We start from the raw sequence: 26,099 nt of genomic DNA, 5'->3' as shown, positions 1-26,099 counted from the left end.
ACCAGCTACTGGATGCACGACACCAAGTGACGAGGGCGTTGCAGTGACACCCGCGCCTCATTTGCGAGGAAGAAAAGAGGTAAAATTCCCATTATCAGACTCCAGGCAAACGTCTGGTCGCCACTTGGTAGCGACAACCACTGCTGACATTCGTGGCTTAGACGACAGGGTGTTGGATGGGACAAACACAAAAGGAGATGTTGTAAGGGAGACAGCTAGAGAAGCAGGGGATGATTCCCTACCTACCCAACATGACTACACTCGGAAGTATGCTCTTCAGAAGGAGCTTGTTAGTACAGAGTATCCCAGAGCCACGATGCAGGGCGCTGCTTCTCGAAATACTAGTTTGGACCGTAAAGTAAACACAGATGACAGGGAAGGTAGACAACCCGAGGTGGTACCATCTTGCAGTATCCCTACTGACCAAGAGCCGAACATTTATAGTAATAAGCTTTTGAAAACTGAAATTCAACCTGAGACATGTGCAGATTCCCAACATCATCCCTACAGGAATATCCTGAAGGATACACGAACAAGAGAACAAGTTAAAAGCTACTCGAGATTACCTTTTGGATCACCGTTCCATCAGGTGAAGAACATGAATGACTCTGATGAATCCAGTCATTCTAAGGTGGTTCATAGGACAGATCCTAAAGGCAGAATTCTCTATGAAAGTAGTAATGTTACGCGCTTCATGGGACAGCTGGAACCAACCATGGATTTCCAAGGTTCATCTCCAGAGACTTCCAGAAGCCCAAGAGATTCAGATGAGGTAAGACAGCCGTCACGTGGAATAAGTAATGTGTCTGATGACTCTGGAAGTAAAATGGTAACTGGAGTTCGCTCGCAAGAAAGTGATAGCTCCTTTGATCAAAGTGGCGAAGACACGAAACCAAACACGATGAAGAGCTCTCAGATGCTGTTGAGTGTTGACACCAGCCGCATCCAAGTGCCGACCGCCAGTACCACATCTGATCTAGCGAGTATAAAGCGACGCATTTATTCCCGCAAATATGCAGGCGACACGAGAACGAAAGACTCGAAGTCAGGAGATAAAGTAAGTGCGCCCAGGCTTCCTGCGGGAGCATCGGGAGGTAGGGATTTCCTACAAGCAGGAGGAAGTTATAAGGAAATTCATCCTGGCACAATGGAAGGAACTGTCCCAGAGTCCTTTATGGCGAGGCAACAGACCCTCTCAGGGTCCTCCACTACCGCACAAAAGTACTTTCATGGAGATACTGCATCAGCTTTAACAAAATCTGAACAGTACAGTGGCTTACCGCATAGCAGTAAGAATTCTTTAAGTGCATCATACAGTACACCGGGGGAGGAGCAGATACCAGTCAATAAATATAGTGCCGTCTTTACCAAAAAGTTGAATGCTGCTGCACGAGAAAGAGTTCTGGCTACCTCCCACACAGATGAGAGAGTCACAAGTTTCCCAAAATTGTCTACAGATGTGGCACATGATCAGTCACGGGAGAGGAGGGCAAAATCTAGTAGAGATGACTATTTCACACAAGCTGCAGCTGACAAGGATTCTCAAGTCAAATCATCAGATTCGCACCTCCATCCAACGAAACCTCTCCTCAAGCAATTCGCAAATGATTCAAGTAGTAGAGAACGTGACGCTGGTAGGCAAGTTGCGAAGACCAAGAAGACCTTGGGCAGTGATGGGGACATTAAACATAAAACCTTACCCCAGGATTCCCAGGTTCAGCCTGTGTCACCTCAAGATGCAACGGCCGCGTCAGGAGGGAGCAGAAGTCAGATGGGGAGGACGAGGGATGTTTCAGAAAGCCACGGGTCTCTAGGAAGTGCACAAGTTGAAGTTGTCGTATCTGATTATTCTCTCTCAAAACCAGGAGGGAACACAAACACTTCGCAGGATCAGGGAGAAACTACTGAGAGCAAAGGAACGAGTGAAATGACAAGTATTTCTGCTGCTTACAGAGACAAGAGGGAGTCAAAACAGATTGAGAAACTAACTTCAGCCTCATGGCATGGGAAGTTTTTAATGGAACATGACTGTGCCAGCGATGAATGGGGTGCATCAGACGAAAGCATAACATTCATATTCATGAGTCCCGGGGAAGGGGACCAGCCTCCGGGGGATGATATACCAGAGACAGTAGGACAATCATCATGCTCAAACTACCGCAGCTCCTCGGACCTCTCCCAAGTTGGGCTGAGCATGGGTCTGCCTCACGAAGCACATCACACACATTTTTACGACCTCTACAAAACAACTTGTGGACGTCTGGTGCGTACCACCTCCCTGGACTCCATTTCTTCGGCACTGCGCAAGTTCAGGGTAGCGAGACTGAAAGCTTCGCTACAACGCACGTGCAGCTTAGAGGAAGAGGTTAACCAAGAGATGGAGGGCATCTTAGAGAGAGGCAGACTGGTCTCTTCGGACGAGTCATTCACAGAAGGCGTGAGATCAGAAGACACCATCGTGGATAAAGTGATTCGTGTGCAGCCGCAAGACGAACTGAGTGAAGACGGCGTCACAAAACAAGACTATACAGACAAAGTTTCTCAGCGGATATCTGAACTTAACACTGACAGTCAAGTTGACTCGAGTGATGCCTGTGAAGATGACGTGTTTACAAAATCGCCCTCTCCGGTTCGTACATTTGGGCAGACTACATGGGTTGATTTTAAAAGTCTTATCCTCGGCCGTCCTCTACCACCTTCAACGGTACGAGGAATTAATGGAGAATCGAGTAAATCCTCGCCACAGCTTCATCGCAGACAGAACACGGAGAAGCTAGGTAAGAAGTCAGTATCGTGGACGGATCTGAAGGGGTGTGGAGCGCTAGAGATGGAAGTGACTGAAGGTCTTGGAACTCAAGACAGTGTCAGGCCTGTTCTACACCTCAAGTCAATCATGAAGAAGCCCAGCCTGTCACCAATTGCTCCAACTCCTCCTCCTCCCACACCACCTACTCCTCCAGACAGTCACATCCCTCACCCCACATCCCCGCTTGTTGTACCACCACAGCTCGGTCACATCCCTCACCCCACATCCACACCTGCTGTGCCCCAACAGACTAGTCGTATTGTTTGTGATGACACCTCAGTAGGCACAGAATCCAGTGAAGATGACATTCCTCTTCCAAGATCGAATTTGAAGGAATTGTTTTCTTTACAATTCCCACAACACGTACGTATGCATGACCGTCGAGGGTCAAGTCCACCAAACGATGACCCTGAGAACTCTAGTGTTGGTAAACAGACTCTTGAGGCACACACTGGGGACGTATCTGCTCCTGAAGTCTTAGAAACCTCCCAGCCTTTCAGGTCTCCCAAACCCACCAGTTTTTCCTCAACTTTAAGTGTATCCAAAACTCTCAGCTTCTCCTCTTCTTTAGTTGATAAGAAACCTTCTGAAACTTCCTTATCCTCGAGTTTTTCAAAACCTTACCGAGTCTCTTTGTCTCTAGGAAATTCTTTGTCTACAGAAGATAACTCATCTTTAGGATTTTCTCAATATTCTGATGTGTCAGCATCCTCAAATATTTCTCTGTGTTCAGGGGTCTCACCATATTCTAGAGCTACGTCTTCATCCGGTGTGTCATGCTCTGGATTCTCTTCGTCAGGTGCAGTATCATCTCCTGGAGGAGTCTCCCCATTGCATGACGTTTCTACCACAGCTGGAGTTATCCCATCATACGAAGCTCTTCAGTCAAATAACCCTGTTATGTTAGGCCATATAACCTCGAGTCCAGTATCAAATTTCAATATGTCTTCAAGAAAACAAAAGAGCAGTGACACTGGCACATCATCATCTGTCCTTCCCACGCCAGCAGAGACTGCCCAGGTCGCTCCATCGCCATTAAATAACACACTCTCTGCCCCAGCAACACCATCCGGAGAAGGTGCGCCACCTAACCCAGCCTCTGTAAGGTCGCAAAACATTTCTCGATGCAGGAGTGAAGGAGACTTGGTGATCCCAAATGTTGAGGGTATTTCAAATACTTGGACAGCACTCTCTCAAGTCATGCAAGAAGCTGGCACTATCCTAAAGACACTGTCAGAAACTTCTCAAGTCTTACACCAAAAGATCGTCAGTCCTCATCATAAAGCATCCCTCCCACCAGTGATTGAGGAGGGTACTGGAGTTGGTAGCACATTAGGTGCAACAGGTGGAAAGAAGGTTACATCTGTAGCTGTACAAACTGACCAGCAACATCAAAGTTACGTATCAACAAGATCAATGGATGCTCAAACCAGTTTTGAGTCGATGAGTGACTATGATTATACAGATGTTAGATCAAAATTACCCCAGAGTCACTATCCGTTTTCGTCTTCTAAAAGTACCGGCCAACCCGACATACCAGAGGCCCAAAATTCAGAAAGTGTTCTCAGCCCAGGATCGAAAGGGGTGTCATTTTTACAAGAACTCAAGAGTTTACGACAAGAACGGGAAAAGTTGAACCGCCTACTCGGTCACTGCGAGTACCATTCACATCACTCCTCGCGGAGTGGCAGTCGGGGAAGGGGAAAAAGCACATCATCGGATCTTGATTCCCCAGTGTCTAGTCTTATGGCCAGCTTGCAGAATCTGACTCATACTCAACATGACAGGGAAGTAGAGAGTGAGCCAGGTAGATATTGGCATAGCTTAAGTGCAACTAGTAAGCGATATTTGGCTATGTATCAACGAAGGTTGGAGGATTCATGTTATCAACTCGAAGAAAGACTCAGACTGAATGCACGGAAACGACAGTTACGGAAACAGATCCTTTCCAATAACCACAATCATTTTCCCCGTCTTGAAGACAGACTGGCCTTACATGCCTCTCTAGACTTTGCCAAAAATCCTTTCTGTGGACAGAGTCCCTCCGCTACCCCATACATGTCAACGGCGTCACTGCCAACCGTTGGCCCACAAAGTCCTAGTCATAGCAGGGAGACATCTCCCTGCTGCTGTATATCGCCTACCCATCGACCTTATCATAACCATTGCCAGTATCCTGCCAGTTCCTGCTCAGCACATACTCACTGGGCTTCCTGTCATGCTGCTCCAGCTCAAGACTTGTCCTACACGCCTCATTGTATGAATTCCAGGGTTCGTATGTCCACTCAGCAGTGTCGAGAACAGCTGTTGAATCTCCGACGTCATTTAGTTAGTGCATCAGGGCTCGCAAGTTCTTCCAGCTCCCTCGGAGACGGGTCTCCAAGGAGGAGTAGCCGTCGACTTAAGGATATCGGAAGTAGTCTTGATACTCCCTACCAGAGAGGGTACGCCGCTTCCCTTTCTTCTCTTCCTGGAGTGAATAGTGTCTCTGGATTGTGGAGGCGAGGTGTTAGTGGTTCGACGGCCTCAGTTGCTAGTGAAAGCGAAGCAGACAAGAGACGAACGCGCCGGCGCGTAGACTCTGACTCTGATTCTGGTGCGGGGTGGTCATCCAGTGGTACAAGCCTCCGCCATGCTTACCACTGAGTGAAGCACTCGTGTAGCCACGACTGTCTTTTTTTCCCAACCTACTTCGAAAATTCTAGATTTACCTCCGAGATAACTTTTATTTCCCCTGTGGAAATTAGCCCATTTTCAACTTTCAAAGTTCAGAGATTCCTATCAGTGTACCGTGAAAGAAGCCAAAATAACCAGTTTGTGCCATATAATACGTCTAGTCTTTAAGAGCTGTTAGCTTTAATGATAAATAGAACTTGTACAGAGTTACTCTCGTAAGCAGTTGAGAAAATTGATGGTTTTTGATCATCAAGAACCAAACAAACTTACAGTGACTATTTTAAGAATAATTGTATAGTTTCCTTTTTTATATTGGATTGTAGCACTAATTATGTGCCTGGTATTGTCAAGTCTTCCATCTGGAACATTGAAACTAGTTATATGGAACATGTTCAAAATTGAAAGTGAAACGGGGGGGCAATAATGTGTGCCTACAATAAAAGACAATCTATTATAAAGAATTCATTACCCTGTTTGTTTATTATTTATTTATCATCCTTAACCGCCGTCTCCCGTTTTAGCGAGGTAGCGCAAGGAAACAGACGAGGAGTGGCCCAACCCACCCACATTCACATGTATATACATAAACGCCCACACACACACATACATTTCAACGTATACATATATATACATACACATGTACATATCCATACTTGCTGCCTTCATCCATTCTCGTCGCCACCCCGCCACACACGAGATAGTATCCTTACTCCCCCTACAGCGAGGCAGTACCAGGAACAGACAAAGAAAGGCCACATTCGTTCACACCAGTCTCTGTCATGTGTATTGCCCCGAAACCACAGCTCCCTTTCCACATCCAGGCTCTACAGACCTTTCCATGGTTTACCATAGGATAAGCTGGACTTATCCCAGAGGGGAGACGTAAGTACCTGTATCTTACATAACAAGTGTTAGATACAAGCATTTTGGAAGACTCTTTTAGTTTAATTTGCCAACCCCCCTTGGTGGCATCTAACACAGAAAACGTCTTAGCATCTGCTAACCTGGCTGACGTTTCCTCATTTGTAGGTAGTGGGTAGTGTTACCTCTTGAAGGCATTTTTAAATCTCTTGGATCTAGGCAAATTCTTAATTTACTCCCCTTATCCGCAGAAACCGTACTGTTCAACCCAATCTGTGGGATGGCTTTCTCTGATGATTACACTTTTCCATGTCCTCTACTTCATATTTTAATCTATCTATCAGAGCAACAGGCACTTTACGGGGTGGATGAGCCACGGGGTTGATCTTTGAATGAACCTCCAGATGCAGTTCACCTTCTAGACATCCCAATCCATCAAATACATCTTTACATTTCTGCAATACCTTAGCAATGGCTGTGTCCAAGTTGGTCTCTTTGACTTTGCTTGATTCATGAACTTGACTAACCCTAACAATTTACAGGCATTCTTACTCAACAGTGGCACACAGTTTACATCAACAATAAAGAGAGTGAGCTGATAATTTCCAGAGTTATGTAAACATATAATCTGACACTTACCATGGGGTTTGATTTTACCTCCAGTGAAAGCAACCAATACAGTCTTTGCGCGTTTCAACTTTGGTTTTCCTTTTAGCTGGTCGTAGATTCTTTTAGGCAATACCCAGACCTCAGCTTCTGTATCCATTTTGAAAGACTCTGGTTGATCATGAAGGAGAAGAGTAAACTGGTTTTCTTGATCTGGTCCTCTTTATCTGGTTGGAGGTTACCTTGGACACTGCTTTTACTGACTTCCTCAGGACGTATAAACTTCCCACTGGCTTCTCGTAATACAGTTCGGAGTCGGATGATGAATCTTCTTTGCCCGCCTGACGTACACACTTGCCTTTTCGTGAACTGCTGAAGTTGTCACACTTACTCTTGAAATGTCCTGTCCGCAGTGCCACTCTTCATACACTGTTTGTTGCTAGATAGACTGTGTATATTTCCAGAGACGTGCTTGAAGCCATAGAACTCACAGGGCCTTTGTGGTGTGTTGCTAGGAATTGAGGATTGATACTCACTTTTCTTCTTTGACTTCACACTATGGACATTCACACTGCTGACAGCAGCACAAAACTCCTTCATGCACTCGCCTCATGAGCTCTGCACTGTATTTAGTACTTCATCAATGGTCGTGTCGCCTCTCCTCAGCAGCCATCCACGTAGCCTGTCATCACTGATGCCACATATGATTCTGTCTGTGATCATTTCGTCCTTCAAGGCACAAAACACATTTTATTACATTCTTTCTTAGGTCAGTAACAAAACTATCAATAGTTTCATCAGCCTGTTGCTTTCTACTGTTAAAAAAAAAAATGTATCTTTCATATGTGACATTCTTCTTTGGTTCTGAATATTCTTGCAACCTCTCTGTAAGAGTCTTGTATTTTTGATCAGCTTCCTCCACAAGCAAAGTGTTGTGTATATCTAGCAACTCTCTCATTCCCCACAGTTTAGCAGTAAGGCAATCTTCACCTCATCCTTCTTATCTTTCTCAGAGCTCAATAGATTTGTCTCATATTCCTGGTGGAATCTTATCCAGTTCTTTGCTGTATTACCTGATGATATCAGGGGTTCAGGAAGTCGACCTTGGACACTGAACGTTACGCAGTCGGCCATGGTTCTTCAAAGTACAGGTCGCTTTGGTTCGGTGGGTCGCCACGTTGTAAACATATATATATATAAGTGAAATGCATTAGTAATAACAGTAATGCTAATGATGATATAGTAGTCCACAAGTAGTCTTAAATATACGAGAGAGAGGATAGGAGGAAGATAGAACTTGTACGCGTTTCAGAAATAATCTTCACTCGCCACAGAAACGAACTAAACCTCAGTTACGTTTGTAATGCGGGAGGTAGTGTAAACGTTGTTCTTTCTTTAATCATACGTTATCTCCCCCCCCCCCCCCCCCCCCAACGCTTTGACAGAATGGATCGTTATGTTATAAGAAGTGAAGTGGCTGCAGCTCAGTCATAAAGTACGTGGTGTGCAGCACCTGATCACAGGCAGAGAGGCATGTGTGGGAAAGGCCTCATCCTCATCTGCCTCGTCTCCTGAGCTGCATGCTTGCCAAGAAGAAAGTTAAGTCGCACAAGGCAGCAGTGGAGCCATGAATGTTTGAAGTCTGGCTTTATTATGTGTGAACAGGAAACAGGAGAACCAAGGCCACAGTGTGTGATTTGCAGTGAAGTTATTGCAAATGAAAGCTAGAAACCATCAACATTAAAGAGACATCTTGAGACAAAGCTGCTGACCTCGTTGGAAAACCAGTCGAGTATATACAGAGAAGAAAGAAGCAAATGAAGATGTCATTGAAAGTTCTCAGTAAAGCAACCATTCTTAGCGAGAGAGCACAACTGGCATCATATTTAGTTTTCTATTACATTGCAAAAGAGAAAGTACCATCATATACGTAGGTAGGTATGCCTGCTGACAAACTTATCCTCCCATCCGCTGTGGATATATCCAGTGCTGTTCTTGGTGAGAAGTGAGCAGACCAGGCCAGATGTGTTCCTCTCAGTGATACAAGTGACGTCACGGTGGATAAGTGATAGTGCGGAAAATTTAGAATTTCAGATGATGTTACATGCACAGTCTGCTGGAGAATTACCTACTTACCTTGACGAAATTACTGATATATCGAAGTGTGCAATATTCTCTTGGTTTATGTGAGATACATATGGAAAGATGACTTCTTGGAAGACATTCCCTGTTGCTTAACTTTACCTCCACATACATCGGGATCAGAGATATATAGTGTTGAATGACTGTATAGTTGGAGAATACAAACTGAACTGGGCTCATCTACAAAGGAACTGCAACTGATGGAGCAGCAAACATTGACTGGTAGAAACATTACTTGAAAACATTGCTTCATCAACCATGAAGCGCTGCCTGGATACCAGAGGTATCACAGACAGTCTCAGAGGTGTTCTGAATGAAGTGGTGAAAATTATCAACGTAATCAAAGGAAGTTTGCATAACAGCCGGTTGTTTGAAATGTTGTGGCTGGAGATGGGAACTGATTACTCACACCTGTTATATCATACTGAAGTCCGGGGGCTTCCCCGTGGCAGAATTTTAACATTGGTTTATGAGCTAAGGATGGTGATTCATAATTTCCTTCTGGAGAAGAATTCCAGCATGGCAGACTTGTTTTACAATGATGAGTGGATCATGAAGCTCTCATATTCAGCAGACATCTTCTCAAAGCTAAATGAACTTAATCTGAAACTGCAAGGGAAAGAAAACGATGTATTCCGTTGAAACATTTTTAAGAAATCAATAATGGTGTGGCAAGCTAGGCCTGCAGTTGACCGCCAGGTTTTCTACTTGTTCCCAACACTTCTACATCATAGGGAAGAAAACAGCAGCACTGAAGAAAATCAGACGCTGTATACAGCTACACCTTCATTCTTTGTCGGCGAGTTTGGAACAGTACTTTCCTAAAGAAAACTTACAAGATATGAGAGAAAAGCACTGGGTGAGAGACCCTAACGCTTTTGAAAGACCAGAGGCTGTTGTAGGGCTAAACCTAACTACTGATCATGAAAATGTGCTTCGTCATCTTATTAGTAATGCATCATTAAGAATCAGGCATAAGTCATCATCTCTGTCATCATGTTGGATAAGCGTTTCCAAGGAATATCCACATTGAAGTAAGGAAAGCATCTTGCTTTTCATACCTTTTACAACTACATACTTGTGTGAAGCTGGTTTCTCAACCCTGACAAAGTTAGAAAACAAACTAAGGACCCGAGTCCATCGTACAGCCGTGTGGTGATGTCCTCCTGCAAGCCAGACTGGGGCTAAGTTAACGAATAAGAGCCGGCACACCAGGTGTGCAAACACAACAAGGGACTGCTGACTATTTTTCTCTGCCTTCTTGCAGTTTACACAGTAGTTCTACATATTGTTCCAACAATACAGAATCGCACCTTAATCCCATGCATCATGACAAGTCCTTTTAAAAGAAATGTAATAGAATGGCGTGCTATAAAAGCAACAGAGATGATACATATAATGTCATATGATGAAAAAATAATATCCATATAGAATGAAATAGATATCATTACATCACTGTGTTGCTGCTGTAGGAGTGTACCGTTGCTTTAGTCTCCATGATATTTTTATCTGCTGCAGTGCAGTACAGCAGTGATCACCATACCGGGCGTGGAGTAACGAGTTCATCTGGGCTAAGCTACCTCGCCACTGATGACCAGAGCCCATTGAGAGGAAGCTGTGGAAGGTGACCAAACATGCGAGATTTAGGGGGATTGTGGAGGCGGAGTATAACTTAAAAAAGAAGTGTCATTTAGTTCAGTTTACCGACGAAATCAACAAAAAATGCCTATGTCCCAAATTATGATTTATGGTTTTACGTGGATTATTATTGAAAATAATCTTGTTGAAAAAAAAGTGATAGGCCCCCATTCTTATACACTAAGCGGTGTAAAGCAGCAAGTAAAAAAGGTAACCAAATGTTAGGTGTTATAGCCAGGAACGTAATTACAAGACACCAGAAAATTCTCACTATAATTCTCTAGTAAGACAACACCTTGAATATTTAGTCCAGTTTGGTCCCCGAACTATAACAGAGATGAGGAAAAATCAGAGCAAGTACGAAGACGCGCGACACAAAATTGATCCCAACCCTTAAAAACCTGGGATACGAAGAGGCTGAAACTATTAGATCTCTTCTCTCTTAAAAAAAAAAAAAAGACGTCGACTTCGCGGCGACTTAATCCAAATTTTCAAAATTCAGAACAAGTTCGATAAAGTAAATCACGAACATCTTTCCGAAATACAAGAAAATTACGGCCACCAGGACAAATAGAACAAAACTCCCCCAAAGTTAAAAGATGTAGTACAGACGTGGAAAAAAAAACCCTTAATTTCTATAGCTGTATTGAGCACTGGAATAAGTTACCGTAGTGAATGCTAAGACTATAAATACCTTCAGAAGTCGTTTAGACAAATATTCTATAAATTCAGGTATACTTTTGATATAAACGCCAGAAATAAACTGTATAACTGACAGGGGTAACGTGGACACTAGAAGGCTAACGTGCAGCAGCAGGGAGTCAGTGATAGCTTAAAAAATTACTGAGCGGAATTACATTTTCTTGAGTTAAAAATCCTTTTTTATTTATTTTTTTTAACCAGACAACCCAGTCATGGGTCAGTCAGGCCTCCTGTTGTCTGTCTCTCATGTAAACTCGTGTAACCTATGTTGGATCACTTATGTTGGATCACTTATGTTGTATAACTTCTGTTGGATCACTCGTCGGATCATTTCTGTTGTATCATTTCTGTTGTATCACTTGTGTTGGATCATTGTATCTCTTCTCTTGGATCACTTCTGTTGGATCACCTGTTAAGCCACTTCTGTTGGATCACTTATGTTGTATCACTTGTGTTGAATCACTTCTGTTGTATCACTTTGTTGTATCACTTCTGTTAGAACACTTATGATGTATCACTTCTGTAGGACAACTTGTGTTGGATCAGTTGTGTTGTCTCACTTCTGTTGGATCACTTATGTTGGATCACCTTTGATGCATTACTTCTGTTGTAACATTAGGTCTCACCATCTGTGGCTGGGCACTCGTTAAGGGTTCCTGAACCATCTGTGGGGACCTGGTGGCAAAGGGCCGAACCAGGGCGTGTGAAGGGCTTACAGGAACCCAAGTGGGCTATGGATAGTTATACATATACACAGACCCAAGGTTCAATCAAGGTGATCTGGCCTTATTGCTAAAAACAAAACAAATAAAGAAAAAAAGAAGAAAATGCAGTGGAAGAAAAGGATATCAAAGGTTTTCTCCCCACCCTCCACCCCCTCTTCTCACACTGGCTGAAAAACAGGTAGAAAAAATATCTTGCAGGATTAATAAGCTTGACGTCATAAGGTACATGAACATGATTACGTCATGCATCCTATCACCAACGACATGCATCCTATCACCAACGACATGCATCCCATCACCAACGACATGCATCCCATCACCAACGACATGCATCCCATCACCAACGACATGCATCCCATCACCAACGACATGCATCCCATCACCTACGACATGCATCCCATCACCAACGACATGCATCCCATCACCAACGACATGCATCCCATCACCAACAACATGCATCCCATCACCAACAACATGCATCCCATCACCAACGACATGCATCCCATCACCAATGACGCGCATCCCATCACCAATGACGCGCATCCCATCACCAACGACATGCATCCCATCACCAACGACATGCATCCCATCATCAACGACATGCATCCCATCACCAACGACATGCATCCCATCACCAGTGACGCGCATCCCATCACCAACGACATGCATCCCATCACCAACGACATGCATCCCATCACCAACGTCATGCATCCCATCACCAACCATATGCATCCCATCACCAACGACATGCATCCCATCACCAACGACATGCATCCCATCACCAACGACATGCATCCCATCACCAACGACATGCATCCCATCACCAACATGCATCCCATCACCAACGACATGAATCCCATCACCAACGACATGCATCCCATCACCAACGACATGCATCCCATCACCAACAACATGCATCCCATCACCAACGACATGCATCCCATCACCAACGACATGCATCCCATCACCAACGACATGCATCCCATCACCTACGACATGCATCCCATCACCAACGATATGCATCCCATCACCAACGACATGCATCCCATCACCAACGACATGCATCCCACCACCAACGACATGCTTCCCATCACCAAAGACATGCATCCCATCACCAACGACATGCATCCCATCACCAACGACATGCATCCCATCACCAACGACATGCATCCCATCACCAACGACATGCATCCCATCACCAACATGCATCCCATCACCAACGACATGAATCCCATCACCAACGACATGCATCCCATCACCAACGACATGCATCCCATCACCAACAACATGCATCCCATCACCAACGACATGCATCCCATCACCAACGACATGCATCCTATCACCAAAGACATGCATCCCATCACCAACGACATGCATCCCATCACCAACGACATGCATCCCATCACCAACGACATGCATCCCATCACCAACATGCATCCCATCACCAACGACATGAATCCCATCACCAACGACATGCATCCCATCACCAACGACATGCATCCCATCACCAACGACATGCATCCCATCACCAACGACATGCATCCCATCACCTACGACATGCATCCCATCACCAACGATATGCATCCCATCACCAATGACATGCATCCCATCACCAACGACATGCATCCCACCACCAACGACATGCTTCCCATCACCAAAGACATGCATCCCATCACCAACGACATGCATCCCATCACCAACGACATGCATCCCATCACCAACGACATGCATCCCATCACCAACGACATGCATCCCATCACCAACGACATGAATCCCATCACCAACGACATGCATCCCATCACCAACGACATGCATCCCATCACCAACGACATGCATCCCATCACGAACAACATGCATCCCATCACGAACAACATGCATCCCATCACCAACGACATGCATCCCATCACCAACGACATGCATCCCATCACCAACAACATGCATCCCATCACCAACAACATGCATCCCATCACCAACGACAGGCATCCCATCACCAACGACATGCATCCCATCACCAACGACATGCATCCCATCACCAACGACATGCATCCCATCACCAACGACATGCATCCCATCACCAACAACATGCATCCCATCACCAACGACATGCATCCCATCACCAACGACATGCATCCCATCACCAACAACATGCATCCCATCACCAACGACAGGCATCCCATCACCAACGACATGCATCCCATCACCAACGACATGCATCCCATCACCAACGACATGCATCCCATCACCAACGACATGCATCCCATCACCAACGACAGGCATCCCATCACCAACGACATGCATCCCATCACCAACATGCATCCCATCACCAACGACATGCATCCCATCACCAACGACATGCATCCCATCACCAACGACATGCATCCCATCACCAACATGCATCCCATCACCAACGACATGCATCCCATCACCAACATGCATCCCATCACCAACGACATGCATCCCATCACCAACGACATGCATCCCATCACCAACGACATGCATCCCATCACCAACGACATGCATCCCATCACCAACGACATGCATCCCATCACCAACGACATGCATCCCATCACCAACGACATGCATCCCATCACCAACGACATGCATCCCATCACCAACGACATGCATCTCTTCATTTTTCTTATAAAGGCAATAGTAAGGATAAACCTGAGCTCCAGCCTCTCGGCTTATCATGTCTATATCATTCTGGATGTTGAAGAATGTGACAGTAATTAAGAGTAATTCTCAATTACTCTCTCAAAGCAAGTGACACGAGTTAATCAACGTCAGTATTATACCGCCACATGGCTACAGAGAGAGAGAGAGAGAGAGAGAGAGAGAGAGAGAGAGAGAGAGAGAGAGAGAGAGAGAGAGAGGGAGAGAGAGAGAGAGAGAGAGAGATATCAGTGGTTGAGAAGATTGCATGATATAACACTACATTATGATGACAGATTAAATGAATTATTCAGTATCGTTGAATGACAAGTGGTGATCAAGCCTAATTTTCAAGATATTAAGGCATGTTATATTCTGGGAGCTTATAACATGCATCAGTAATACCGTTGGGTTACAACAGATTTCTTATAGTCCAGTTCAACACAGTGACCACTAAGTTTTAATCTATTTTCTCTCGTCGGTGATGCTGGCGCTACTGTAATGTTCATATCAACGTTGGTGAATCCTTTTAAGTATTTTGAAACATTCTATTAATTTGCCCCGGAGACGCCTCTTGCTTGGGAAGAACATGTTTGATTGTCGTAGTCTCTCCTCATATGGTTTGTTACGCAAGGAGGGAATCAATCTATTTGCTCATCGCTGCACTGATTCCAATTTAAGAATGTCCTTACTGAAGTGGGAGGCCAAAACTGCTCTGCATATCCAATGCAGCCAATGATTTCCAAAACCCGGACTTTGTGAATCAATTTAACGTGAGAGACTTTGTCAAATGTTTCTTGGAAGTCCAGAAATATCACATCTATTGCTTTTGTCTTGTCACGGGTATTGAATAATGTATGATAAAGTTCAAGGAGGTTTGTAAGGTATGATCCGCGTCTTTTAAAACCAGTCTGTTTATTATTAATTAGCCTGTCTTGTTGTTCCAGTAGGCTACGATTTTATCTCAACCGACTCCGAAGTTTCCATTAATGTGAGGCTAATAGGAAGGTAATCACCAAGCAACTCGCTGTTTCCCTTTTTGTACCCTTCAGAAATGGCGTCTGCCAGTCCAGTGGTGGACTATTCCTTCCTTGGAGCGATTTATTGAAGATCTGGGTTCCCGGTCCGACATTTTCGTGTTTGACCTTCATTATTCGTGGATAGAAACGATCAGGACCTGGGTTTTTATTTGTTTTCAACTTATCTGTGTTAGTGCTTCTGTATGACGGTAAATTCTTGTGTTGTATGAATGCTATTTATCATTATCTCAAAATTAGTGTCGTTGCTTTCTAACGTAAAAGCAAAACTGAAAAACTTGTTCAGTGTTGTGGGTATGCTTTTATCATCCACAATGGGTTTGTATTCTTGTTTACTAAGGGTCCTACTCCACCCCTTGAATGTTTCTTATTAGTAATGCATTACAAAATCTTTTAGGATATCTGTTACTATCTCTTGCAATACTAATTTTTGATAAGAGTTTTCACAAGTCGTCTGATTGTGTTATATTGCGTTGCAATATATGGGTCATTGTCCGATTTCTTCAGCTTATGATTTATTTTTGTGCCTTATAGCTTTTGCAATATCTTGGAGTACCATTAAGGATTCTTGTTAGTCTTATTGTTTTCGTCGTGCATGGGAGTTAATGTGACTTGCTGGAGCATAAAATGACGCTTAAAACTGACCTACAATTCCCCTGGGTATACCAACAAGGGGTGAGAGAGACTAATGCGTCGCGCAGCCTATTAAAATCCTCCGTTTTAAAGTTAAAGTTAAAGGAATCGGTTTTGATATTTACGTCGAACCTAACCATATTATGGTCACATGTGCCAAGATGTTCTGCAACACGGGTATTAGTTACTAAGAGCTCCTGGGATACGAGAACTACATCAAGTATACTGGCTCTCCTCGTCGGCTCGGTGGCGGTTTGGTAGAGAAAAGTGACGTCGAGAAAGTTGGTAAGTCTAGCAGTTTCACTGAACAATAGTTTCGGTGTTTTGTAGGGTGTCGGTGACTAGTTGAAAAGTAGGAATGTTGCTGAGCAATAGTTGGGATGATGTGTGGATGTCGGAGACTGGTTGAGATGTGGGGATGTAACTGGACAACAGTTGTGATGCTGTGTGGAAGGTCAGGAAGTACAGATGTGACAACGTATCTGGGCAATATTTGAGATCTTCTGTGTTGCGTCGGGAAGTGCTTGAGATATAAGAATTTAGGAGGGCAATACTTACGGTGGTGTTTGGGATGTCGGTGAGTAGCTGAGGTGTGGGAATGTAGCGGTGGAGTCTCTCAAAATTTGAGGCGTAATTTGGGTTGTCGGTGAGTAGTTGAGATGAGGTAACAGTAGAGATATCGGGCAGTAACACGAGTTTTGGTAGTGACTGGTCATGTTTGGGCTCTAGAGTATTTGCTCTTGCTTCCAAGAATATATATACATATATATGAATATATGCATAAAAAGATATATTCTTTCGGAAAACTGTTTTTAGATATCTCACGTTCCTTTAGCTGGCCAAAAGTATAGGGGAGGTATATATACACTATTTTCAAAGATAGTCAAAAACTACAGTACACTGAGAACATGCAGAGATGAATTAACAAAATATTGATTACGCTTTTACACAAAGCAACGAAATTTTAATTTATACGTTGGATTGCATTGGAGGAGGATAGCTTTATTATACATAAAGCAAAGAGCATTTTAGATTGGATTACGTTGTTTGGAAAGTTTTAGCTAACCTGAGTAATCAACTTCATTGGAACCAACGTAGCAAATATATATATATATATATATAACATACAAAGCTCCTTCAGTCAGGATCGAACCTGGGACCCCTTGTGCAAGAGGCAGGCATGTAACCGCTAGGCTAAGGGACTGTATAATAGGAAACAACTATTCGAAATACTAAGTACTCGAATACCCTTCGTCTCACTGTGGTGAGCAACGGGGTCTATCGATTGTTTCCGAACAGAACACATAGCCAGCTGAAACCGTTTTACCGAACCTGACTACAACGCGGAGTTATATGAATACGAATAAAGTGTATATGAACGCGCACCTTCATAGAACATACAAAGCTCCATCAGCCAGGATCGAACCTGGGGCCCCTTGTGCAAGAGGCAGGCATGCTAACCGCTAGGCTAAGGGATTGTATAATAGGAAACAACTATTCGAAATACTAAGTACTCGAATACCCTTCGTCTCACTATGGTGAGCAACGGGGTCTATCGGTTGTTTGTATGTTCTATGAAGGTGCGCGTTTATATACACTTGATTCGTATTCATATAACTCCGCGTTGTACAGTCAGGTTAGGTAAAACGCTTTCAGCTGGCTATATGTTCTGTTCGGAAACAACCGATAGACCCCGTTGCTCACCATAGTGAGACGAAGGGTATTCGAGTACTTAGTATTTCTAATAGTTGTTTCCTATTAAACAGTCCCTTAGCCTAGCGGTTAGCATGCCTGCCTCTTGCACAAGGGGTCCCAGGTTCGATCCTGGCTGATGGAGCTTTGTATGTTCTATGAAGATGCGGGTTCATATACACTTTATTCGTATTCATATAACTCCGCGTTGTACAGTCAGGTTCGGTAAAACGCTTTCAGCTGGCTATGTGTTCTGTTCGGAAACAACTGATAGACCCCGTTGCTCACCATAGTGAGACGAAGGGTATTCGAGTACCTAGTATTTCGAAAAGTTGTAACCTATTATACAGTCCCTTAGCCTATCGGTTAGCATGCCTGCCTCTTGCACAAGGGGTCCCAGGTTCGATCCTGGCTGATGGAGCTTTGTATGTTCTATGAAGGTGCGCGTTCATATACACTTTATTCGTATATACATATATATATATGTATATTGCTGCAGTAGGTAAGGTTTGTACATGAAAATATTCTCATCACTTCCAGGTACAATCTCTTGCCCAGAGAAGAAGCTAACTGCATTGAGTATTTGAGCCGTGAAACGTAACTACTGTCGACAAAACCAACTAATCAAGCGAGAGACGCAGGTAGAACATGATGGCGAATATCTGTGCTGAGGAAGAAAGATAATGCCTTAAGAACACTTTTTCTTGTGGGATGAACTTTTGGTACATCTAATGTGAAGCTCCTCAGACCCTACACAAACTCTGCCTCTCAAGTTTACAAGACTTTACGCAGAGGAGTTCCCACGTTAAGGTGGGAGTTTATCTTGGTTTTATATAAACGTATCCTCATTAGGACCATGCACCCCACACAAGATCCCAACTATTGCCCAGCTACATTGGCCACATCTCATCTACTCCCCGACACCCCACACAACACATCAATTACTGTCAACCTTCATACCCACATATGAACTACTACTCAGCACGCCAACTTTGCCCTGCTACATTCCCACATCTCATTACTTTCCATTCCAAATACCATCCCAACTACTGCCAAGCACCCCATTTCCTTTCCCACATGCCAGCTACTGCCACGCACTCCCCTCCACTCTCTTCCACAAACATTTCGTAACCTGATGACATCACCAGGTAACACCTGTCTTCTCCACATTTTTGTGACATACAGATCTGTAGCTCCCGATTTACTGGGTTCCTCCTTGGTTGCCTGGTGTTCACACACGTCGTGACCGCGGTCTGGGCCAAGGAGATCGTCTCCGTGGACGCCGACGGGTTCTTATATTTGCGGAACGTAGATGACTCTACACAGGGGTACACGCCCTCTGCTGATGATGAGGCATTAGATTACTTTTCCCCCTTAGTGAAGGACATTTCGAAATGCATAGAAGAAGGTCGGGGCTGTAAGCCGGTGAGGATAGCTCGTCATGAGACTCCAACCTTTGACACCGAGACTCCAACTCAAAACCAGCCAGAGCATAGAGCAGTCAAATATGATTCTGGAGTGGTGGAGGCTCTTCGTAGACAGAACCAGCAGCTACGCCAGCTTCTTGATGACGAAGAGAAACGCCGTAAAGCCGAAGTTCAAAATATTTGTCACCTCGCCACAGAGATTGATATGTTAACATGGCAACTCTATGATACGGGGAAAAAGCGAACAGGGCGGGTTCCTCCATGCAAGGCGACTTCTTTCTATCATAAGAGGAAAGCTTCTCCCAAGGTGGAAGGAACTGCAACTCCTCCCAAGGTGGAAGAAATCGTCAAACCTACCTGACGCGTGTTGTAGCCTCCATCCAAGGTGATGTCAATCTTTGTGCCTCACCAACCTTATGGGAAGGACTTCAAGCCTATCCGGCGAGTGTTGCAACCTCCATCTGAGGCGATGTCAATCTTTGTGCCTATTCAAAGGTCGCAATCTCCTCCCAAGGTGGAACAAACTGCAACTCCTCGCAAGGTGGAAGAAATCGTCAAGCCTCCCTGCAAGTGTTGCAACCTCCTCCCAAGGTGAGAAAAATCTTTGTGCCTATCCGAAGATCGCAGCCTGATTGCATCATTGTAAACGCCCGTGGGGACAGCATGAACGTGACCGAGAACGAGGTCATGAAATTAGTCAAGAAGAACGGCTGGGAGGTGTTCCGTGAACGGCCCAGGGAGACAACTGCACTCATAGGGGGTGATGGCTTGCCCCAAATACTACAATAAACGCTTTTGGATCGGTGAGCGCACTTGTGACATCGTGGTGCCCAAAGGCGTCAAACACGTACCTCATGTTTTACGATCCCAGACCATTCCGGCAGAGGAGCTCAAGACCCTTCTGCTGGAAGGATCCCTTAACCTTGTAGAAAAATCACATGGGAAGGGCATCAAGGTCATGTGTGGGATGAAAACAGCGTTTGTTGCCTGGGTGGAAATTCTGCACCGGTCTTCACTATAGTGAGGAGGTGATTTTCTCATGTTATTTGTAGCTTTCAATTTTAAATTTCCTCTTAAAAACATCTCGTTATATAAAGGCCTCCATTCCCGTCCATATATAATGTTATACTTAATCACTTTTTCATGCGTCAACGAGGTAGCGCCAGGAGACAGACGAAGAATGGTCCCAGCTCACTACTGGTATTCGTGGAACGATCAAGCTGGCCAGCAGCTACCCTGACGCACCAACCATTTCAGAAGTAACCATAACAAAACCAGACAAAACAAAACATTCGGTAAACTCATGAATTCCTCGACAGCTATAGACGTCCAACAACACCATAACGAAACGAAAATACTTCCTGTACCATCTAACCTCACTATGCTCGGCACACAATACTTCACAAGGATATTAAAGCCCCCACTCTCCCATCCCCATCCCTATCCTACCTAGACCTCATCATATCCATTCTCACCTCCACGTACTTTCGTTATTTTTATATTCTTAAAATTACTGGAAAATAGCCGAAAAAAAAGTAATAATGTTTTTATCAAGGCTTTTTCTGGTGGTGCTCCTTGTCCTAATGTGGACCGTGCACGTCGGAGCGGAGGTGTCGTTCGTCAGCCAGTCCCACCTGAGTAGACTAAGATGAATGTGTGGGTCTGTGCTGGTCCAAGTGTGCCTCACGGTAAAGCTAGACCCAACACGAAAACAGATAAGGTTCTCGTTTCATTGTCTCACATGCTGAGGATCCACTTGGCTTCATTCCTTAGGGGCATCACTCATGTATGGATCTAAAGATGGCAACAAAGTTGGCTGTCGTGACTCCCACGGACCATGAAGGATTTGTAACATGATTCGTTCGAATAACAACTTTTAACTGATTTTGAGTTGAGGACTTCAGTAATACTGGGTAGTGCCCCACATCACAGTGAAATCAAAACAGAATTCCAAAAAAGATCGATAAAATGGCTATCCTCTAACATCACACAAGATCCATCTCTGACGAAGCCTGAAGTGTTACAAATAGCAAAGTGTCACAAAGAAGAAAAGAAAATACTTTTATAATAGAGGAAATAGCCCTTGTGTATGGTTGTGATTTTCTAAGATTAACCCGTATTATTGCCACTTTAACCTGAGCTCATATGGGCACTAGTTAAGATAGTGCCACTTTAACCTGAGCTCATATGGGCATTAGTTAAATGAGACGCCAGAAAAGGTAGCTCAAATTAGGATGTTTGCAATAATCAAAGAGATCGGAAACCTACAGTTTAGTGTGGTAGGAGTGAAAAACATGTAGATTTTTAAAAGAGAAAAACCCTAAACTTTTTCTGTAACTAAGAAATATTCCCTTAGCTCCTCACTCTGCTCCTGCTTTTGAAAAGTAGAAAAAGACGATTTGCATCCCCTCGCTTACGCCTTAGTCCCCAGGGATATTATCATTTTTTCTGTGTTTGTTTTCCTTTTCCTACCATAGCTAAGAAACGCAAGGAACAGACGAATAGGGCTCTTATCCACTCTGGCTGTCATGTATATTTTTATTGTCATGTGCTATCAAAATCCCATGATAGGCATCTGATTCAGTTTAGTTACCTATAGAATTATATCGTTTTCTTATATGACTCGGTATAAAGTTCTCTGTGGTTATATGGATATACGGAAAAAACTACATAATTCATGAATACTATCTTATAGATATTGATTCAGTTTTAAGATCATTTAGGAATACATTTCGTAGTCAAAAGTGTTTTAAGAAGTAAACAGGGACTTACTTTATCTTTGTACATATCGTGTTTATTTGGCCTCTTCTTGCTTTGGTGGACCTCTGCAGACGTATATGGTTGGTACTGGAACATCATAATAAAGCCTAAACCTCAGCTGACGTAGTAGATAACACTTTACAATGTATGTAAACAGCACAAATGTGCAATAAAATAGTGTTTAGTAATGTCAGGGACGGCAAGAGCTAACATGTACCCTGAAGAAATGTTGGCTTATACCGGAGATTTTGCCGTGGTACTTCTTCCTTCTTGGCCACCTCATGAGGCCAAGAAGGCTCTCTCTAGGTGCACCAATCTGAACTGTGACCAGTTAACAAGAGGAACTTTGGCGTAATTCACGAAATCAAAATACTTATGGTGCATTACGTTAAGATTGGCAAACGTGAGGCCGAGGTTCTTCGTTTCTACTAGGATTAAATAGGATTTGTTTAAAGATTCTACCCAGCCCTCAGCTTCCCTGTTATAGAGCCAGATGACTCCTAGTATTCCCAGTACGACAACACTGAGGGAACTACTTTACGCAGAATGGTCCTCCTGTAATTGATTTTGTGACATGACTTCTCGAGGGAATTTGGCCTGCCATGAATAAGTACAAAAAATGTTTTCTGAAAGTTCTGTTGTTGATAATATCCATGTGAACGTGTATAGCTCGGAATAAAAGAATTGTACTCATTGTGTCTTTCTTGATTAAGGATAGCAATAATACGTTTCTGAGAAGGAATGATTGACGGAACTTATAATTCATATGTAATAATACAGTTTGATCCTGTGTATAGAATACACATTGCATAAGACACTATTTGTTAAGTGTACTAAATACTTGTCACCTTTTGAATGCTGCAATGTTCCACTGTAACATTATAGGTATTAACATTGGAATTGTTTTTCCACATTTATGAAAAGTATGAAAACTTTACATTATTATTTGTATCAAATTATAAAATCTCAGTATAATGTTTCTTTCAGACCCCGATGGTTTATAATAGTATTAGTTATGATAATAATGATAATAATAATAATAACAATAATAATAATAATCATTTTTATTATAGCATAGTTATTATAATTACTATTATTAAAGATTTATTCGAGACCGTCAATAACATTATCTGATGTACAAAGCCATGGCTTACTAAAGCCATAGACGAGCGTCAGTTAATATGTCAAGGACACAAGATTTCGTGAAATTATCACAAAAGTCATACGTATCCCAGACAAGAGGATCTGATATAAATAGTTAACATGTAGTTGTAAGGCTATCTCGCAGTTTACACTGCAAAAGTAAGACACCTGCTCAGCTGAAACTAACAATATTTCATTGTCTGGTTTTCTTTGATACTCCCTATACTTATGACATTTTACTACAAACTTTATTATATTATTTGCCGTTTTGTAGATTTTGAGTTCTTCAGTTTCCTTTTTTTAATTATCTCTTGTTGGTAGTACACACTGTAGTTGTAGATAGGCCAAGGTCACCGTCAATATTTGGTTTACTACAAAGGTTTGATTCGAGCTTCGATAGTGTCAAAGGGATCGGGTTTCGAAATGCTAACATGATAAGGGATCTATACAAATGGTGTCATTACTGGGTCACTATACCGTGAGGTTTTATCTTAACTTTCGTCTGCAGAACTGCAGATTCTGTTTTGTGGATTTCAGAGTAGCGACAGTGCAATAAGTTCATGTATCCTGTTATTTCATGCAAATGCACCAACATCATTATCTCATAACATTCCTGATTTACACCAACACAGTTACCGAGACTTTACCATTCCTCTGAAGATCGTCACATTTGGAGAGGGTAAGGTGGTGCAGCACCACTTGCATCTGGTCGAGCGTACTATTTGCATAAGTAGTATGAGAGGCAATCAGGTTAATCAATACCAGGAGATGACCTTTCAGTTACAAGTCTCCATGTTATGCCTTATGGAGCACTGATCTTGGTTGTTGTTGTGTTCACCTCTTCATGATAAATTACGTATATTAGCAAGCCTTCATTCGCATTTCTCACTACCTGCCTAAGATTTCTTCCTGAAAAAAGAAAAAAAGATCAAGTTAAGTTGCCGATATTCTTATATTTTCATATTAACTCGCCCGAAATAGCTACTCATAAATATTTACAACAGTCTATAGAAAATGGAGAGTTCAGCGTGGTCTTTGATGGTAGACTTGTTCGTTTTTTTTGTATCTTCAGTCTAAAGTCAGGAATAAATCTATATTACAGAAATACAAATATGATAGCGAGTTATTCGATGATTAGCAGGATAGTGATGTCGGTGATTTACGATAGTTCAACAAACAGTGCATCAATGCACTGACTTAAATGAAGCTGGTTAATGCTATTCACTTTATATTATAGCGGAGCTTGAATTAAAAGTCTTTCTTTAGTGTGTATGGTTGTTGGAGTTGGTGGCCATCCTCAGTACAGTCAGTCCTATTAAGATAGAATCTTACCATACGTCATTTTCTTTTGTTTTATGTTTGATGATTTTTGTAATATTTATATCCGAAACTCATATTACCATCCGCTGTAAACAAGCTGTTGTGGCTTTATCCCTTTATGAAGAATTGGTAAACAGTTAATCAGGAGTAAGTGTAATTGGCAATAGTACTCTTAGATACGCATAATTAATTTTTCATCAACATAATTCACTCGTAGATGAGTAGAGTATGACATTTGACTTGCCGTAATATTTCTAACACATATCTTAGTGATGAGTCTACTGGCAAATGACCAGAAACGCAGATTTTGGCTAGTTTATTGCGCACCGTAAGGTAATCGCATTAGTGCTTGGGGTGCTGTTGAATGTAATCTAAGATTGACAGAGAACATAACTTGCAGATGTGTTTGAGCTATGTGAAAGGCTTAATGCATTTAACACATTCAGTGTAAATGAGAAAGGAGTTTGATAGATAGAGCGATAATCGATAGACTGATTGACTCAAAGGCTCCAAGTGCGACAGACGACCACACATCACAAGATAGATGAACACAACTCGATGGTTATGTGTGAGCGAAGTCCAGAAATCGTATACATTGGGTCTACCTCCTGAAAAGGAAAAAAGAATGGCAGAGGAGTTCAAGATAAGATAAGCCATGGTGGTAATTATTGTTTCGAATTTGGCGGGGAAGCAGACGACCACCTGCGCGGGGCCTGGAGCAGCCGACGTCGCCAGTCTGTCAATAATCTTGAGTGTAGTTGGGGACATACAATCCCTCGTCTTACTTTGTTATGTATTGACTGTGTCCACGAGCCACAGAGTGCATGGAGTGTTGAATCACGAGATCGTAGACGCATTGGTCATTGGTAGGTACATCTTCTTGGCTGAGTAGATGAGGGCGTTTAAGGGTTTTTCAGGTGATATTGGAAAGTCCAATGGCCTTGTTATGTTTACATTGTCGTGAGGAGCTGTAGTTGAGCTTGGCTTTTCAAGTGTCACGAATTCCAGGGTGGTTTATTTTATCGTCATGCGAATATCGGGTTGGAGACCGTAATAGAACAGTGTGTTTGGTACAGTTGAATGTTAAAACGTTTGAAATGTAAACCGTTGAGGAGTAACGGAAGGAAATGCTGTAGTTGTTTGACAATTGAATGTCAGTCGCGATCATGGACGAATTTGAATCTTTTAGATCCAGTTGTATGTTGCCTCTGTAATGTTAAGGCCTGGCTCTTGAGTTTGCTGAATGAGCCACTTTTCTCCGTATTTAATTCAGTTTTGA

At 43.1% G+C, this 26,099-nt stretch overlaps 1 protein-coding gene across 1 annotated transcript in view; it reads left to right on the top strand.

Moving 5' to 3' along the window:
* Positions 1–25,534: 25,534 nt before the first annotated feature.
* Positions 25,535–26,099, top strand: part of LOC139754644 (uncharacterized) — a 367,745-nt gene continuing 367,180 nt past the window's right edge. The window contains exon 1 of the mRNA XM_071672165.1: positions 25,535–25,686. The gene's annotated coding sequence lies outside the window, so the exon portion shown is untranslated. The remainder of the gene's footprint in view (positions 25,687–26,099) is intronic.

The sequence above is a fragment of the Panulirus ornatus genome, chromosome 17 (assembly GCF_036320965.1).
Source record: "Panulirus ornatus isolate Po-2019 chromosome 17, ASM3632096v1, whole genome shotgun sequence".
NCBI classification, from domain to species: Eukaryota; Metazoa; Arthropoda; class Malacostraca; order Decapoda; family Palinuridae; genus Panulirus; species Panulirus ornatus.
The sequence above is the reverse complement of the archived record's forward strand: the minus strand, read 5'-3'. Positions and strand labels throughout refer to the sequence as shown.